This window comes from Neoarius graeffei, chromosome 19 (assembly GCF_027579695.1).
Source record: "Neoarius graeffei isolate fNeoGra1 chromosome 19, fNeoGra1.pri, whole genome shotgun sequence".
In the NCBI taxonomy this organism is placed as follows: Eukaryota; Metazoa; Chordata; class Actinopteri; order Siluriformes; family Ariidae; genus Neoarius; species Neoarius graeffei.
Genome location: NC_083587.1, coordinates 3,369,537 through 3,389,363, shown reverse-complemented (window position 1 = coordinate 3,389,363; position 19,827 = coordinate 3,369,537). Strand labels below are relative to the sequence as shown.

Below are 19,827 nucleotides of genomic sequence, written 5' to 3'. Positions count from 1 at the left end.
TTTAGCTTCTAGCAGAAAAAAAACCCAGCACAGACATGTTCAGAACAACCAAATGGGTAAAATGACATTATAATTGTTATTTGTAGAAATGTGTGAGGGTTGGTTGGGAAAGGCGTCCTCCACCCTGAAACTCCACTCCAGTCCAGTCCAGGTGGTGGCGCTAACGCGTCCAGTAGCTGCTTCTCCAACCGACAGAAAACACTGGAGAAGAAAAAGAAGAGGGAAAAATTAAAAATCCGCTGCTTCCATGAACCGCATCAGCCCCTCGGTTTATAAAAATAAAAGCACGTTATTGTGTCTGGCTCTGAGGATTTAAAACCCTGAGGTAAGTTAAACTGAAGGTGTGTGGTCGAATCCCTAATACAGCTCCACTTCCCTGTTTTGGTGAACTCCGTTCAGTATGAAATAATGCCGTGTGCACTCTCGGTAGTGCACTACTTATCCACTCAGGAGAGAGCTGTAGTTTGGCTAAGCTGTTTAGTTGTATGTTTAAAGTATTTAAATAATCTTCACTTAAAGCTATTTCCATCACGTTATTTTTTTTTCTAAATTGCAACTTCCTCGCCATTCCAACTTTTATTTCTCAAAATTCCGACTTTATTCCTCACAGGCTTTTTTCCCTCTTTTTTTTAAATTTAATTTTATTTTTAATATTTTAAAGCCAATCAGGCAGCCTCACCCCCTCTGCAGTGTATTAAGCACAAAGCTTTACACATTGAAAATGAAGATGGATGAAATCATAGGGGACTGTTTTAGGCATGGTTTCCCCAACCGAGAAATCTTGTTACTGGAAGAATCGTATGGTGTTGAGCTCTAAGCCTCTGATCCCTGGAGAGAGAACTCTGTTTAACGATGAGCTCTGGCAGCAACGAAACTTCTTACTTTAACTCAAAGCTAAAGGCCCAACTCGCAAAGCTCTGTGTTCTGTTTCCGCGCTGGGTTTTATTCTTAGGCCCACTTTACACGGGGACGGTATAAAACAAAAACGCAAAAGTCCGTTTTCGTTCTCACTTTTTTCCGCGTCTATACGACTGTTTTCAAGGAGGAAATCTGCGTCTATACGGTGATGCATAAATGTCTCCGCTATGTCTGCACGCATGCGCAACGTCTTCTGTCTTGTCTGATCTGCGCTGCTGTTCTGTCAAGTTATCCTACCAAGCCTACTACACATGCGCGAAATCCAGGAGGGTAGGAAAATTCAACAGTAGTTTTGTCCCACCGATCAGCTGGGCTGATAGAAAATCGGTGAGAATTTCACGCATTTGCCGATTTTTATGTTTTGTGCGTATTGGTCGAGTCTTTGGCCGAGTCAAATAATTTGTAATGACTTGTTTTGAATAATAAAACGGTCTGTATGAGAACTTGCTAGGATAACTTTACAGAACACCGGTCCGGCTGAGGTACTGTAGTGCTCGAGGGAGGAGCAGGACCAAACCGAAACTCTTTTAATCTGCCTTTATTAAGTAACACTCACTCTTGTTTCGGTGAAGAAGAGAAAAGGCAGTGTCCATCTCAGCAAAATAAATCCGTTCGGCTGCTAGTTTTGTTTTCAGTCTCGGGTTTATTTTTATTTTTATTTGTTTATTTAGTAAACCAATGTATATACATGATATAATAAATACAATATGGAAAATATACACTAGTTGTACATGGATAACGCAAGAAAGTTTAAAACTTATTTCCATTGCGGTCCATATGAATGATGACATGATGGCGGGTAAATACTAATTATACATTAATCACATATAATTATCACATATACATATTAAATTAATTAATACTGAGTATGTATGAAAATTTATTTTTAAAAAAATGGTTTCACGAGCGGCTTGAATAGGCGGCACGCGCGTGCACGCACACGCGTGTGCGCGCGCGTGCGTGTGTGTGTAACTTGGCGACACCAAACTGAGGAGCTCCAGCTGGGCGGGTGAGCAGGAAAACACATCTACTGCATTAAAACACAGAGCAGCTTGAAGTTCCGTTGGATCGATGTAATCAGACATGCTCTTACTTTTTTACTTACTTTCTTACTTCCCGGGCTGGCATGTGCAGTATATGACATATGTATGACGTAAACGCGTACCCGACGTGAGCAGATCCGAGCAGAGTTTCGCGTATTGGGTAGTTTAGACGGATATGCAACGGGGGCCGTTTTTAACTTATCCACTCTGGAAGGCGTTTTCAATTTTATCCGTTTTTCAGCCTCGGAAACGCCGTCCTCGTGTAAACGAAAGGCACTTCTGATAAAATATTTAGTCGTTTTTACCCGACAGCGTCCTCGTGTAAACGGGCCCTTAAAGTTAAAGTGCCCAGGAGTGATTTGTGTCTCCACTGCTCTGATGCTTCTTTCAGGAGGTTGGTCTGCTCGCTGCGATTCTTCATCCGCCATGCTGTCTTCTGTTCACAAAACCAAAAAAAAAAAAAAGAAAAGTTGCATCTGTAAGAAGTGTAGATTGTTGACTGAGGGTAATCCTAATCGCGTCATAACTGATCATGATTTAGCTGAGTTCATGTGGAGAGTTTGGCCAACATTATTACTTCTGCCGAGGAGGTTGTGCATTCAGTGCAGTTTATTGTCCAATACATTGACTTTATTTGTATAATCCTTTTAACAATAGGCATTATCACAAACCAGCTTGACAGAAAAATACAGATTTTAAATATATGACTTAATTAGCACCCTGGTATAATGATGACACTCGCACATTAAAACAGACCACTCGAAAACTGGAATGTAAATGGCGTCAAACAAAATTGGTAGCCTTCAAATTAGCGTGGAAGGAGAGCTTCCTGAAGTATAGAAAAGCTCTGAGTGCTGCGAGATCAACATTATCTCTCCTCCCTAATAGAAGATAACAAAAATAATCCTAGATTCCTGTTTAATACTCAAGCAAAATTAACCAGGAAAAAGACCACTATAGATGCATGCACACCTGCAGTATGTAGCAGCAACGACTTCATGAATTTTTTCAATGACAAAATTGAAAATATCCGACAAAAAAAAAATTCTAACTACTATTTAAGGTCAGGCAATTTAAGTAGCCCTGTAGTTAACAATATAACTATTATATCAGCAATTAGAATGTTTTACTCCCCTTATACAGGGCTCGACATTAACGGTTGTCTGCTTGTCCGGGACAAGTGATCCTTTGTCGGACAAGTTCATCATCTCGGTTACTTGTCCGATCGGACAAGTGCCAAAATACGCCGATATTCGGGTTACATATCAAATTTATCAGTTTATTCACACAATTTCCGAAGCATCTCACTCGACATATTGTTTTGATGAATCGCTGGATGTTTCTCTTCGGAAAGAGAGATGTGCGCATGCGCAATATTCCGCTCGCGAAACCGGCCAATACCGCTTCGTGTATTTGAGCTGAAAAGTGCACAGCGCTTCAGTTAAAAAAAAGGGTCCAGCCGCTTTCTTAACTTTGAATTGCTTGGGTGGCAGTCGTGACGTCACTTCTAATACGAATAAAACCGGTTGTAACTCGACTGAGTTAAAAATCGCGCGACTCTGGAGTCTACCTTGGCCAAGGGTAAGAAAGAAATCGCGCTAAATCGTGGATCTTGCAAGAAAGAGTTTTTTTGGGTTTTTCTGATGCAGGGTATCCCTTGTGTCCAGATGGCTTGAAATCCAGACGAGAGAGAGCGAGCTGAGCGTTTCCGGGTCTCTTAAAGAGTCGGCGTGGAAGTGACGTCATGGAGGACGTGACGTAGATGATCCCACCCACGCGTGACATAGGTCAACGCGGAAGTTGGCTGGTGGGAAATGTAGTTTCTTAAAGAGACACTGTGTACCTACATGGTCCATGGCCCATAGATTGAGAAACATCGTAGGAAGTGACCTACTGTTGGCATCTGATCAGGGCTGTGTCTTGCTGCTTGTGTTACTTGACCTTAGTGCAGCATTTGATACCATTGATCATTCCTTTCTTTTGGATAGACTAGCAAATGTTGTGGGAGTTAAGGGAACGGCCCTCTCCTGGCTCAGCTCTTATTTAACTGATCGCTGTCGGTGTGTTGATGTAAATAGTGATTTTTCTAGACTTACTGAGGTAAAGTTTGGTGTTCCACAAGATGCTGTCTTAGGCCCACTGCTTTTTTCTTTATGCATGTTATTCCTGGGTAATATTATTCGTAACCATGGTATTAGTTTCCACTGTTATGCTGATGACACACAGTTGTATGTTTCTGCAAAACCAGATGAGACACCAGCTTAATAGAATTGAGGAATGTGTAAAGGACATTAGACACTGCATTGTTCTCCACGGACCCTTTTAAAGTGGCGCACCGCCACGTTATAATTCTGGCCCGCCACCCTTCCTGTGGCCAAAAAAAAAAGTAACTTATCTAGATCTATCTTTGTGTTACACTACACTGCACTACATTACACTATACTGACACATAGTAACGTTGGAAGCTGCAGCTAGCCAGCAGCTAAATAACTTTGCTGGTGTACACGCAGGTTGTTTGTAGCGTTATCGTCTTTTCTGACCATACACAGTTACAGTAATCATATAACAGTGCGCACACACACACACTGGTTAAGTTCAGGTCTTTTATTTTATGTATCTGTGATTGTGTAGGCGACAGCTGCGTTTTCCCGCTGCTTCACTGTGTTTGTTTACTGCAGGACTTCCGTGTTCCTGGGTCAAAGGACCCGAACTACGGAGGCCGGGGTGGCTTTGTAGTGCCAGTCTCGGGCACGCGTACCAGCTCTTGCATGGATTGTAGTAGTTCCACCCAATTAACATTTAATTATGTGTATTGTAAAAAATGTATGCATTTATTGTAATTGAGTGTTTTGTTTATGAATTATAGAGATTATTGGGATGCACTTAGACCTGAAATTAAGTAAATGTATGGTTTATGCGATGTTGGTAATATAAAGTAATTGATATCTTCCAGTGGGTTAGGACAGGCCACTATATCCAGCCCTCTGAAAGGAGGTGGACTAGTTGGGTCATGGCGCTGTCTGTTATGTAGTAGTCCTGTAATGCGCCTGTCATCAGGCGGTGCAAACATAGTGCAATACAGTATTCTGTTTTGTAGACTTTTTTTTTTTTTAATAATTACTTGAACTTTTATTATTATAACTTATTTTAGTGTTAAATTTCTGCTGCTACTTTGGGAACCTGGACCCAATAAAACATCTTGTATTAAAAGTTCTATCTTTGGCCGTTGTCCATCATTGTCACATTTAAGAACCTACGTGACACAGGTATACGAGGGCATTCTACAGTTAAAACGATAGACATTTTACAGGTGCATCAGTCTCAACTGAAATGTCACTGTAATGAGTCTCACATTGACAAAGATATGTACAGTAAGTGTGAATTTTTAAAAAAAATGATTTTAACAATGATTTAGCATTTGCTATCCATTTATTGGCCAGTTTCACTGTCAAAAAGCCCAAAGTCCATCAGCTTCAGGGGGGCAAACCCCCGCCTCCACCTTTCATTTTTGAAAAGTGGAGAACCCTGCACTGGATGCTTATTAATTTCCTTCTGCTTAAAGGGGAACTGAAGGTAATTTTTTTTAAATTATCAAAATTCTATTTCTCATTTTATAAAATGTAGGAATGCATTTCTGACAGCTATTTTGTCACTGCTATAGCAAGTTATGAGTGTTTGAAATATGCCATGTAATATATCAGTCCATATGTCAAAGCAACGGCTGTAAACGAGATTCACTGAGACCTTTGCGAAACTTTGTGGGATGGAAGTAAAATGTCCAGCGGAAATCAAAGTGACCAACATCTGCCAATGTTGTCAAAAGACGTGCTCCCTCCTTCGAATGCTGACGTAATCAAGCCGGAAGTTTTCCCTGTGTCCGAAATCGCTCCCTACTCACTTTATAGGACACTATATAGTGGGGGCGCCATTTTGTAGTGCTGTCTGAAATCTTAGTGACGATTGTGTGGGAAATGCGCTCGGTATAAAATGTATTTATCACAAAAAACATGCATGTATTTATTATTTTGAAAACCCACCAGCCACCTGATCTGGCACGTTTTAATTGTGCGACAGTAATGAGGTAAATACCAGTGCAACGAACTAGTCCTTATCCTGTTGTCTTTCCAACTCTTCTCAGTTGGTTCGAAGTCATATGGAATAATCTCTGTCACATATGCGAGGGAGGCGGATGTATGTGCAGAAGTATACAGTTTAATAAAGTGCAGGAAAAAAAATCCAAAATGACAGGCTAGATCAAAACGAGAATACAGACAAAAAGGTCGGTTGAGGTGCAAATAGTACATCAAAGGCTAAGCGAGGACAAGAACGAGAAACTGGCACAAGGATCGTGAAACAGGAAATCAAGACAATGGGTAGAAAGGCTTGGTAATGCATATCATAATACTTTGCGATGCAAATGCATCAGAACAGTCCTTAAATAGGCAAACACACAGTTCCTTAACTGAGCTCAGGTGCACCTTATTCTTGGCGTGCGTGCTGGAGTCCACTCGGTGCGCACAGCCTGAGGCGTGCCTTCAGGTGCATGCGCCACAGCGCGCAGGACTGACACTCCATCACTGATGAAGCTGGCAAATCTCGAAATTAATCTAAATTGGAATATGGCGATCTGGCCACTGTGTAAACAGGTTTCAAAATGGCGGTGCTGACACTTCACGTTTGAAGTCTCGCACAAGTCTCGTGAGGATTGCGCAGATACTGTGACGCCTGCCGTGGACCATACAAACTACATTCAACATGGCTAAGGCGGCACGGTGGTGTAGTGGTTAGCACGGTAGCCTCACAGCAAGAAGGTTCCAGGTTTGAACCCAGCGGCCGGCGAGGGCCATTCTGTGCGGAGTTTGCATGTTCTCCCCGTGTCTGCATGGGTTTCCTCCGGGTGCTCTGGTTTCCCCCACAATCCAAAGACATGCAGTTAGGTTGACGTGGGGCGGCCTTTGGCTGAGGTGCCCTTGAGCGAGGTACCGAATCCCTAACTGCTCCCCAGGTGCTCTGGTGTGGCTGCCCACTGCTCTGAGTGTGCGCGCGCATGTGTTTACTGCTTCAGATGGGTTAAATGCAGAGGATGAATTTGACTGTGCTTGAAGTGTGCATGTGACAAATAAAGGTTTCTTCTTCTAAAAACCAAAAAGGCTGATAAGTGTAATATAATCCAATACCAGTCACGATGTAAGGTTAATAAAACCGAAAACGTAATTGAATAACATGTTAATTAAGAAATAAAGCAAGTTTAAAAATGACATCAGTTCCCCTTTAACTCTGACAAGATCCTAGTACTTTTACTCGGACCACATGCGGCTAGACTTAGGTTTTCTGATTACACAGTAACTCTGTATTGCCTTTTTGTTTCTTCACATGCAGCAGTAAAAGACCTCGAGGTGATTATTGACCCCAGTCTTTAATTTGAAATTCATATTGATAATTACCTGGATAGCTTTCTTTCATCTCAGAAATATTGTTAAGATAAGAAATTTTAATGTCACTACACGATGCAGAAAAACTAGTTCATGCTTTTGTTACCTCCAGGTTGGATTATTGTACTGCCTTACTGTCTGGATGTTCCAATAAGTGCATATAAAACCTCCAGTTAGTTCAAAATGCAGCAGCAAGAGTCCTTACTAGAACTAGAAGATACGACCACATCACCCCTGTCTTATCCACACTGCATTGGCTCACAATCAAATTTTGTATTGATTATAAAATGCTACTATTGACCTTTAAAGCACTGAATAGTCTCGCACCACAGTACCTGAGCGAACTTCTGGTCCTTTATGACCCGCCACATCTACTTGGATCAAAAGGTGCAGACTATCTGCTGGTACCTCATTATAGTGAACTTCACATTTCACACTTGGAAGGCTGTTCCATAACTGTGGGGCTTTGTAAGAAAAGGCTCTGCTACATCAGAGGGCAGAGCTACATCAGGGGGCGGAGCCTTTTCTTACAAAGCCCCACAGTTATGGAACAGCCTTCCAAGTAGTGTTCAGGAATCAGACCCAGTCTCAGTGTTTGTCTCGGCGGAAAACATATCTGTTTAGTCAAGCCTTTTGTTAATGGTGTTTGAGGTAAAGGTGTAGATCTGGAGGGTCCTCAGACATGGTGTTTTGGTAAACTGGGATGTTTGGATGCTGTCAGTCCCCCACTCACTTCCTCACTCAAGTTTGTTGACGGTGTAGTGGCTGCTGCTTTATGTCCCGGGGCACCCTCATGCCCGTGTTACCTTCTGCCTCTCCCCTTTTGGTTATGCTGTCATAGTTAGTATTGCCCCTGCGTGCACTCAGTTAGTCCCTGCTTGCACTCAGTGCAAAATGTATACTGTTCCTACTCATCAGGTGACATTGGGCATACCCAACAACCTGTGTTTTCTTTCTCTTTTTCTCCCCCCCCACTCTATCTGTTCTTCTGAGTTACATGTCAATCCTGCGATTGAGATGCTGACCTCTTCTCTTCTGCTCCTTGGACCTACCTGATCCATCCTGATGCCCTATGTCTGGTTGGAGTCTCATCACATCGCTCCTGTAGAGAATGGCTCCATACAGACAGTTGAAAGTCACACTTGGAAGATGCTCTGGACTCTTACAGTAATGCTTTTATGGCTGAGGACTACAATTGACTTGCTAACTTTAGGACTGCAGTTGTCATGAACAGTTTTGCACTCCTATCAGTGAAGATTTTATAACATCAACGAAACAGACTTCATGTTAAAACTGTTATCACGTTGTCTGTTATCACCTAACTGAGGATGGTTTCCCTTTTGAGTCTGGTTCCTCTCGAGGTTTCTTCATGTCATCTGAGGGAGTTTTTCCTTGCCACTGTCACAACAGGCTTGCTCATTAGGGATAAAATTAGCTCATGTTTAAAGTCCTTAAAATTTTGTAAAGCTGCTTTGCAACAATGTCTCTTGTTAAAAGCACTATACAAATAAACTTGACTTAATAAATGTATCCCTAATGAGCTAACCTGGGGCAACGGTGGCAAGGAAAAACTCCGACATGACATGAGGAAGAAACGTCAAAAGGGAACAACTCCTTATTTGGGTGATGACAGATTGCATGATTATAAATAACTCTCTGCTAAAAGTGTGTCCTATATGGTCAAAAAATGCCATTGTATAACCAGGAAATTCATTTGAGTTTTAACATGAAGTCTATTTTGTTGACGTTATCAACTGTTCATTGATAGACACTTGAGTGCAAAGCTGTTCATGACAACTACAGTCCTAAAGTGTATGTTTTGACTGTCCATATGGATCCATCCTCCATAGGAGAACAGTGATGAGAACCTCAGCTAGAAGTAGGTCATCAGGATGGCTCAGCGGCTGTACATATGGGGTCATCCTTGCAGATGTGAAGTGATGAGAACTCCAGCCAGAAGCAGGGCATCAGGATGGATCAGGCAGGTCCAAAGAGCAGGAGAGGTCAGCATCACTGGTATCTCAGGAGTGACATGTAACTCAACAGAGAGAGAGAGGCAGATTTGCCGCTTTTCCACTACCAACGCGGCTGAGTTGGGCTGAGTCGAGCTGAGTGGGGCTGTTGGAGTTGCATTTCAACTACAACCATGCTGAACCGTGCTGGCTGGAAGTGGGTGGACACATTGGGTGGAGTTAGCGAAAGTGGGTGGACGTCACGTGATGTCATTAGGTGGCGCAAACGGTGACATCAGTGACCTTTTAAGCGGTAGTCTTACGACCTGGAGAGTAAACAATAAACATGGAGTCGTTAGTGTTGCTGGTCTTGGTGCTGTGGCTTGTTGTCACCGACAACGCCAACAGATACTGGCAAGAGCGTATAGATGAGGCGAGGCGCATAAGGCTTCAGAAATTCTCGTAATTCGTAATTATTCTTCTTCCGGGTTTATGGTGTTTACAGATCCCAGCGTGCTCGCGGGGCGTGTGTGGGCATGTGAGGACACTCCTCCTCACCAATCAGTGCACAGGGGAGTGTCTGCTCACGCCCCCAGCCCCACTCGGCTCGGTTTGGCTCGCTTCAGCCCCACTCCAAAACCGTGCGAGTTTTGGGTGCTGAGTTAGGCTGAAGCGAGCTGAGTCACGCCGCTCTGAGGTAGTCGAAACGCGAGCCGTGTCGGGCTGAAGTGAGCTGAAAAAGGGTAGTGGAAAAGGGCCAATTGTTAGGTTTGCCTGTTGTCACCTAATGGTGTTACAAACAGATGTAGCAGTGTAACATCTATGACAAAAGTCACAGGGCTCATTTAAGTCTAGGGGTATTTTATTGTAAAATAACAGAACAAACCAAGGAAGAACCAACAAAGAATTAAAGTACATACAAAAGGGGAAACCAACCACAAAGGAGAAACAAGCAGGCATCAGATAGGCGTGGAGCCAGCCCCCGAGGAGAGAGCGAGCGCGTGTTCAGGCTCCCACCCTAGCATTTATAGGGGAAACATCATTGGCTCTACACCAGCCACCTGTAAAACAATTAGGTGCAGCAACCATACAAAAAGGTACTGGGGCCCCTAGTGGTAGGAGGATGTAACACCTCCCCACTAAGTTGGTGACATAGTCCCCAAATTACTAACACAAAAAAAAAAAAAAAGTCATACACCACGTTCACAGGCAGGTCGGGTGCAAGACACACAAACATAATTAAGTGCAAAAAACGTGCACGCACACCACATCCACAGAGAGAAGAGGTGTGTGGCACAAACATAGGCACAATGAGGCAAACAAAATGCGTAATGGTTCATATATACACACAAGACACATTACCAAACACCAAAACAACAACAACAAAAAAATCATACAGGTATACCGTAGAAGACACCACTAAGGCACTCTGGACAAAGCGTCCGCTATAACGTTGTCCGTACCCCGAATGTGTTTAACCTGCAAGTTGAAAGGTTGCAATATCAAACACCACTGCATGAGCCATTTGATTTGAATTACGCATGCGCCAGATGAACTTCAACGGGTCATGGTCAGTATAGACGACGATGTTCTTTGAGGCACCCAAATAAACCTCAAAGTGTTGTACAGCAAGGACCAGGGCTAGTGCCTCCTTCTCTATGGTCGAATACGACTGCTGCGGAAGGCTAAATTTCTTAGAGAAATAAGAGACAGGATGTTCAACGTCATCAGCACCGAGCTGGAGGAGGACAGCTCCAGCACCAGAGTCACATGCATCGACAGCAAGGGAAGAAGGGCTTTGAAAAATCAGGCGCACTCAAAACCGGAGCCGCAACCAAAAGCGACTTCAGACTTTCAAAAGCCCTACTGCATTGTTCCAACCAGGCATACGGGACCTTCGGACTTAACAAATCAGTTAACGGGGCTACTACTGCAGAGAAGTTCTTGCAAAACGCACGATAGTAGCCGACCATGCCAAGAAATCTGCGGCGCTCGCGGCGATCAGCAGGGGCAGGAAAATTGCAGATGGCAGAGATTTTTGCATCCAACAGACGCACCTTACCCCCTCTCACCAAGCGGCCAAGATACGTAACAGTAGCCTTTCCAAATTCGCATTTTGCCAAATTGATGGTCAAATTTGCAGACGAGAGATGCCGAAACAGTTCTCGAATTTGGACAAGGTGACTGGACCAATCAGGGCTGTGCAATACAACATCGTCAAGATAGGCCTCACAATTAGACATACCCGACAACACTGTATTGATCAGTCTCTGAAAACTTGCGGGAGCATTACGCATGCCGAACGCCATTACGCGATAAGACAGAAAATCGTCTGGTGTTACAAAGGCAGAAATTTCCCTGGCTCTGGCTGTCAACGGAATTTGCCAGTAACCTTTGAGCAGATCAAATTTGCTCACAAACACAGCTGACCCCGCCCTGTCAATGCAGTCATCAAGCCTCGGAACAGGATAACAGTCAGGTACCGTGACTGCATTGACACGGCAGTAATCAGTACAAAAACAGAACGTGTGATCAGATTTAGCTACAAGAAGACAAGGAGAACTCCAGGGACTTGAACTAGGCTCAGCAATGCCATTCGCCAACGTACTCCACCTCCTTCCTCAAAATCGCCCTCTTTGCAGGATTAACGCGGTATGGATGCTGCTTGATGGGAACTGCAGCGCCAACATCAATATCATGCTCGAGAACTCGCGTTTGTTTTGGTACATTGCCAAAGAGCTCAGGGAACTGGTTGACTATTTCCACTATGTCAGCCCTCTGCGACGGAGATAGATGAGGAAGGTGAGAGTCAAGCACAGAAATCATAGCAGAATTGTTCAAGCGCCCCTCTACCACTGCATGACACGGGCTACTCCCAACGTCATCGTCCCCCTCTTCCACCGCAGAGATCAGCACCGCACCACTGGACAGCGCTGGTTCAGCAGTTGGTTGCGGGTCAGGTGGCACAAGAGGAAGAGCAGAGGAGTCATGCTCATGAAACGGCTTCAACATATTCACGTGACATAAGCGCTTCTAACGCCTATGGTCTGGAGTCGCAATCACATGGTCCCGATCAGACACACTTTCCAAAACTTCATATGGGCCGCTAAATCGAGCCTGCAAAGCAGACCCAGGAACAGGAAGCAACATCAGCACTTTGTCACCCACTACAAAGTGACGATCGACAGCCTTACGATCATACCACTGCTTCATTTTACATTGAGTTTTAGATGTTCACGAGCAAACTCACATGCCCGATGTAAATGATCTAGAAAGTCAGATACATGAGAAAGTATGTTCTTAGTGGAGTCATCACTAAAACACTGGTGTTTCAGGACAGCCAACAGACCTCGTGGTGAGTGCGCAAAAACGAGATCAGCCGGACTAAATCCCAAAGACTCCTGGACAACTTCCCTACATGCAAACAACAACCAGGGAATAGCATCAGCCCAATCCCCACCAGTCTCTAAACAATACTTCCGTAACATACTCTTCAAAGTCTGGTGGAAACGTTCCAGTGTCCCCTGACTCTCAGGGTGAAAAGCACTGGAAATGTTGTGCTGGATGCGCAACTGTTGTTACACGCGGGCAAAGAGACGAGAAGTAAAATTAGACCCACGGTCGGTCTGCACAACCTTGGGTAGACCGAACAGCGAAAAAAATTTTAACAGCTCCTTAAGTACAGCCTTGGTGGTGATAGTACGCAGAGGGATCACCTCTGGGAAGCGAGTCGCTGCGCACATCATTGTCAACAGATACTGGTACCCACCTTTTGCACGGTCAAGTGGACTAACAATATCAACGATGACTGTATCGAATGGCTGGCCTAACACAGGGATAGGATACAATGGTGCAGGTGGAATGGTTTGATTTGGTTTGCCAGCTAACTGGCAAACGTGGCACGTCTTGCAAAAACAAACAACATCTCTCCTAACACTAGGCCAGAAAAAATGTTGAGTAATACGATTCAATGTCTTTGCTATCCCCAAGTGTCCAGCCAAACAATCATGAGCTATACTTAAAACCTTACCTCTATACATCTCAGGCAACACAATTTGGAAGCACTCCTTCCCCAGGTTTGGAGCATGAGGAGGTCTCCACTTCCTCATCAACACTCCGTCTCTGAAAAATAAACACTGTGGTTCTTTTTCTATATCAACATCTGACACAAGCTGCAACAATGGAGCAAGCGTTGAGTCAGATTTCTGAGCAGAAATCAAATTTTCACGAGACAAGTTCAGTGTGCTTTCAACTTTCGCCAACGGCACAGAAGTAGTAGACGAAGGAACAATACTACCTAAATCAAGATTAGCAAAGAACGAATCAGACAAATTGGGCGCATCAACAGTGGAGGAGGACAGTGAGCGCTTACGCTCCTCAGAAGCTGCGCGCTTCGTCATAGCACGAGTGACGGCACAGGCGGGGAACACTTCAGGATGCTCCCGCACACACTCGTGGACAACAGATGGATCAGGGACAGAAACCTTGGGCAGCACATTTGAATTCGGTTTGGCCCACACATTACCAAATGCGATATCATTCCCAAGAATAAAAGTTACTCCCGGAATAGGCAGTGAGCCACGAACCCCCACAGCAACAGTACCAGTGACCAAATCAGATTGCAACTCAATTTGGTGAAGTGGAACGGTCACCGACCCCATTTCAAAGCCACGCACAAAGACACTAGTCCCCGTCTTCGTATTTTCAGACAAAGGCAAGATTCCCCCCAGGGCTCGAAATTAACTTTTTTTCTTTGTGTCCCCCAGTGGTCCCGAATTCTGTGTTGTATTGTCCCGAATGGAAGCAATAGTGTCCCCATTTTTTTCCTCTCTGAAATAACCAGTGGTTAATATTATCATATGAAGTTACTATTATATTTGTAACTGTGATTTTGAACCCTTTAAATCATTTTTACAATAAGTCACAAGCAATGCCGGGGTGGCCCTATATTTAGCCGGGACCATCCCCGGCCCAAACCATCAATGGTGGCCTGCTTGGAGCATGGGGAAAATAATTTTCACTAATTTTGGTCACTGATCTTATTCTTGCATTAATCATCAATTCAACTGCACTCTGCATTTTCACATGGCAGCCCAGACGCCGACAGCATCGCGGCAGATTAAATAGGCGCTACCAAATAAGGAAATTCTCCCCTCCCCTCTATTGCAGTTGGTTTGGTCCAAGACTCCTCCTCTGTATTGCGGGGAACTTAAACAACATTGGCGCGAAACAGCGCGCGTCAGTGATGGAGGGCAGAAAGAGGCCAGGTGGAACCGAAAGGGCGAAGCTTAAAAAAAGGAAGGAGGTGGCAGCAAAATGTGCCAAATTGACATATGTTCTCAAGACCAGCTGGTAGGTTACGAAAGATATGGAGTATGATAACCCTGTTTGTCGATTTTATCAGTCTATGCTAGGCCTATAATGTGTCGATAGTTTGCAATGTCAATTCAGCTTTTTGCTGTCATGTGAAATCTCGCAATTTACACGGTATAGATGTGGTGTATGTCTTAATTCTAAGAAGAACCGGACATTGCTTTAGATCCCAGTTATTAACAATTTTAGATGAACAGGTCCCAAATGTGCTGTTGCGCGTTATTTCCTCATCCAGCCTATTTCATCTCGCTGTCACACCATGCATTTCCACAGGCGTGCGCACATTGTGGTTATGAACACATAAGCCTAGAAGTCATATTTGATGTTAAATAATTGTTGTTAAATATATAACTTGGAAGAGGTGTATGCGTATGCCAATATTCTAAGCAGAATCGAACACTTGCTTTATCCTACATTTCATTTAACCATTTTTGAGTTGCCTAATGCGCCCTCACGCTTTATCTGCTGGTTGCTGAGTACCCAGCATTGTTGATTTGCCATTATTTTCGAGGCGTATGCGGCATGTAATGCACAAGCATTGGTTCAAATGCACGCGAGATGGGTGCTTTCGTTATTTTAAGACTGTGACTAAAAATGTGTTGTGTAATTCGTCTTAAATAACGTGAAACAATCAGCTATACTCGCTGCTTTGCTATTTGGAGTGGCAGTCAGCTGGATTTCGCCCCCGACGTAAAAGTTCATTCCCACACCCGGGCCGAAGATGCCGATTTCTGAAGATGCATGTCCTTTGGATGTGTTTTCAAATATTTTCACTAAGGAACTTTGGGACATGTTGGTGACACAGATAAATGTATATGCGGATTAGACACGCGGCCACACACCATCCAATTTTAAGTGGAGCCCCGTCTCATACTAGATGAAATCGTTCGTCGGTCTCTGCATTACGTTTGTGGTCATTAAACTACCGCGTAATGGAAGTTTTATTAACCCTAAAGTAATGCAGAGAACGACGAACAACATACATTGTCACTACCTGAATTTAAACCAAATAAAAAGCATTGTGAAAGAAGAGTTATTTGTTTTATCTTTTTTAATGTACTCAAATTCCTCCTCCATTTCAAAGTGGCCTGAATGTGAATTAAACTCCCGGACTGAAAACAGGGCCCACTCCGGCCCTGGTCACAAGACACAAGCGACACATGTCCTATACATCATCTACTTCAAAATTACAGTTATTGCATTTTCAGTTTATTAAACTTTGGCGATCTCACTGTATGAATAGATACCCGTTTATTTAAAGGGGCCAACTAGCTCATTCAGAAAATGTTTCAACTCCTTACATCTGCAGTACACTTTAGTTGAAAATAAGACCCCTTTTACTGTATGTTCATTTCATCTACTTATACCTTGAATATCTGTTGGCACTTATAAGGCCAACTTATAATTTTCACCATTACCGTTATCCATTTTTATGAACTTTCCGTTATCCATTTTTATGAACTTTCGCTGCCGGGTGCAAATGTTAGCGACATCAGCATAGTGCCAGGTCCTAGCCTAGTTGTGCTGCTGACTGACTAAACTTTCTGAACTAGAAAGACACCAAGAAAACTCACTTATTCTGTTGAACGGTATCTTCCGTCAATATCATCCACATCATTCCTGTTGTATTTTATAACGTGTCTAACAGTGTTCATTCAGTTGCTAGCGTTGCCTGCAGACCAGGCGATGACACTTTGGATCCTGAAGGTCCCGGAGACGTTATGTCTGGGCTTTCAGTTTCTTCCCTGCGGTCGGTCCGCTTCAACCACTTAAGCATTTTTGTTGTGGCAAGAGTCGGCGCAGCGTGTGCGGTAGCAATTCCATTCCAAGTCCATATAATGCGGACTCCGGCCGAAGATTCTAGAACAGAATGCGCTGCTCTGTAGCCTACGGATGCAGGTGCATCGAAAGTGTAGCTACCATGTATTTTTCGCTGTTAACGTTTTAAAATTAAAATTGACAAATTAGGTGAATGTCTACGTATGTGTTACGGCTTTGTAAATAATATTAATGTAGAACTTTTTTTTCTAGATCTATTTTTTCCATTGTCCCGGGATTGTCCCAGATATGATAATTTTGTGTCCTGATGACATTTTTTATGGTCCCCGGGACATCGGGACACCGTTAGTTTCGAGCGCTGATTCCCCCTAAGATAAACGACAGTGCAGCTCCAGTATCACGCAAGATACGCACTGGCACACGATTTTGATCGCCAGCCAGACACACATAGCCATCACTTAAGGGTTCATAGCCAGTTTTCAACCCAGACACAGCTTGTAAAACAGAGGAGGAAGGACAAGCTTTAATTAACCCCACACTCTTGGTGTCCAACTTTCCGTGCTTCTTCTTTAACACTGCACAGTCAGCCACCAAATGACTGGGCCTCTTACAATAATGACAGGTTTGTTCACCATCAGGCAAAGTTTTAGGCGAGTCAGACCGATGTTTGTTCTTAAGTCACGCGATGTGTCAGCGCATACTCGTCAGCCAGAACCGCGGCTTGATGTAATGTATTTACCTGACGTTCATGGAGAAAGGTGGCAACAGAAGGGGGGAGGCAATTCTTAAACTCCTCAATCAGTACCAGTTCGCGCAGTTGCGCTTTACTGTGCACCTCACTAGCTGTGCACCAACGATCGAACAGTATCTCTTTCTCACGAGCGAATTCCATATAGGTCTGACTGTCTACCTTTTTTGAGCACCGGAAGCGCTGTCTGTAAGCTTCAGGTACTAACTGGTAACCCCGCAGAATTGTGGCTTTAACCACATCATAATCTGCACTTTCCCGGTGAGACAACGAAACGAATATTTGTTGGGCATGTCCTGTCAATACAGATTGAAATAACAGAGACCACACTTCCCTCGGCCAATTCAAGGTGTGAGCAACCTTCTCAAAGTGTGGAAAAAAAATTATCCACATCCTTTTCTGCAAAGGGAGGTACCAATTTGATGTGTTTCGTGACATCAAACGGCGCTGACACCAAATCAGCACCTCCCTGAGCAGCCTCGTTTTCTAGTGCTTTTAGCTGCAACTGATTTTCAGTTTGTCTTAATTTTAACTCCTCCCGCTGATTATCTAATTCCTTCTCTCTAATGGACAGCTCTTTCAACCGAATTGTCTCCGTTAGATCAACGTTAGGCAAGATTCCTTTCTCAATCAAAAAGGGATGGACTACACTCTTAATTGAGGTCTTCAACCGCTTCTCAGAAGCGCTGAGTTTAATGTCAAATAACCCAGCCACTTCAATCAATTGATCTTTCGTGAGACTATGAAAAGCCTCCAACATCGGATTATCGGCAAAACCTTGTGCCGCAGACGTCATGGTGTCAATTCCAAAAGGTGTACACACACACACACACACACACAAAAAAAAACCACACACAAAATCGCACCTGCTGCAATGTGCGACAAAAAAAAAAAACTACAAACAAAGTAATCACTAAAATTCCCCATAAAAGCTCTCTCCCCACACACAAAAGGGTGGTCCACCACCCAACCAATAGGAGGACACAAGGCTAGACAGACCAAAAGGGCAAAACACCCACTAAAGCAGCACCGAAGTCTAACCAGAACCCCTAACCACCAGTAGCATGGGAAAAAACCCACGCAAAACCCCAAAGCGACAGAGCACACGACCGGAATAATTTGCACTGTACTGCAACCTGAACACTTACCTGTAAAAAAAAAAAAAAAACTAACCTAAACTAAACCTTACCACTAGTCTTCAGTGGTTCCCCTAAAAGGCGTAGTTTAACCGCAAACTCAAGGGGTGAATGATGCCACGCCCCTAAAGCAGGCCGACTAAGGGCATTTTGTTATGTATCCAGTTACAGAGTCTGTGTATTCGGTGAGGTTGACGTCCTGGTTGGTGGTGGCCGCCTCCCTGAAAACGGTTTGCGTTAGTTTGCGTAGTTTGCGGTTAAACTACGCCTTTTAGGGGAACCACTGAAGACTAGTGGTAAGGTTTAGTTTAGGTTAGTTTTTTTTTTTTACAGGTAAGTGTTCAGGTTGCAGTACAGTGCAAATTATTCCGGTCGTGTGCTCTGTCGCTTTGGTGTTTTGCGTGGGTTTTTTTTGGTGGTAGCCCTTAGTCGGCCTGCTTTAGGGGCGTGGCATCATTCACCCCTTGAGTTTGCGGTTAAACTACGCCTTTTAGGGGAACCACTGAAGACTAGTTTTGAACGCACAGACTGGTCTGTTTTCAGGGAGGCGGCCACCACCAACCAGGACGTCAACCTCACCGAATACACAGACTCTAACTGGATACATAAAATGCATGGAAGATGTAACCGTCACCAAGGACATTACAGTGAGAGCAAACGAAAAACCCTGGTTCACCAGGGAGGTACGTGAGCTCCTAAGGGCACGCAACGTTGCTTTCAGGTCTGGGGACAAGGAGGCCCTAAAGTCTGCCAGGGCCAACTTGCACCACGGCGTGAGAGCAGCCAAGCGTGCATATGGACAAAAAAATCAATTCGCACTTCACTGATACGAAGGACCCAAGACGCCTGTGGCAAGGCATCCAGTCAGTCACAGACTACAAACCATCCCCCCACCGTGTGAGGACAACACAGACTTCCTCAACTCACTGAACACTTTCTTCAGCCGGTTTGAAGAAAATAACACTACAACACCTACAAAAACCCCCGTCAACCCAGACAGCACAACACTTCAACTGGACTCAGCAGACATGAGGAGGACCCTACTCAAGGTGAACCCCAGGAAAGCTGCAGGCCCAGACAACATACTCAGGCGCTTGCTCAGAGACTGTGCGAACTCACTCACGGAAGTCCTCACAGATATCTACAACATCTCTCTGAATCAAGCCATCATACCAGCAAGTTTTAAAGCCACCACTATTGTACCACTACCCAAGAAGTCACCAGCATCATCACTGAACGACTATAGACCCATAGCACTCACTCCCATCACGATGAAGTGCTTTGAGAGACTGGTTAAAGCCCACTTAACATCCACCCTCCCCACTACTCTGGATCCATACCAATTTGCCTACCGCCCCAAGCGCTCCACTGATGACGCCATAGCAATAGCACTCCACCTCTGCCTGGCTCATCTGGAGAACAAAAACAGTCACGTGCGGATGCTGT

General features: G+C 44.2%; 1 long non-coding RNA gene across 1 annotated transcript in view; it reads left to right on the top strand.

Annotated features, from left to right (window-relative positions):
• Positions 1–229: 229 nt before the first annotated feature.
• The window catches only part of LOC132867803 (uncharacterized), a 33,630-nt gene continuing 14,032 nt past the window's right edge, over positions 230–19,827 (top strand). The window contains exon 1 of the long non-coding RNA XR_009650769.1: positions 230–325. This is a non-coding gene — a long non-coding RNA (uncharacterized LOC132867803). The remainder of the gene's footprint in view (positions 326–19,827) is intronic.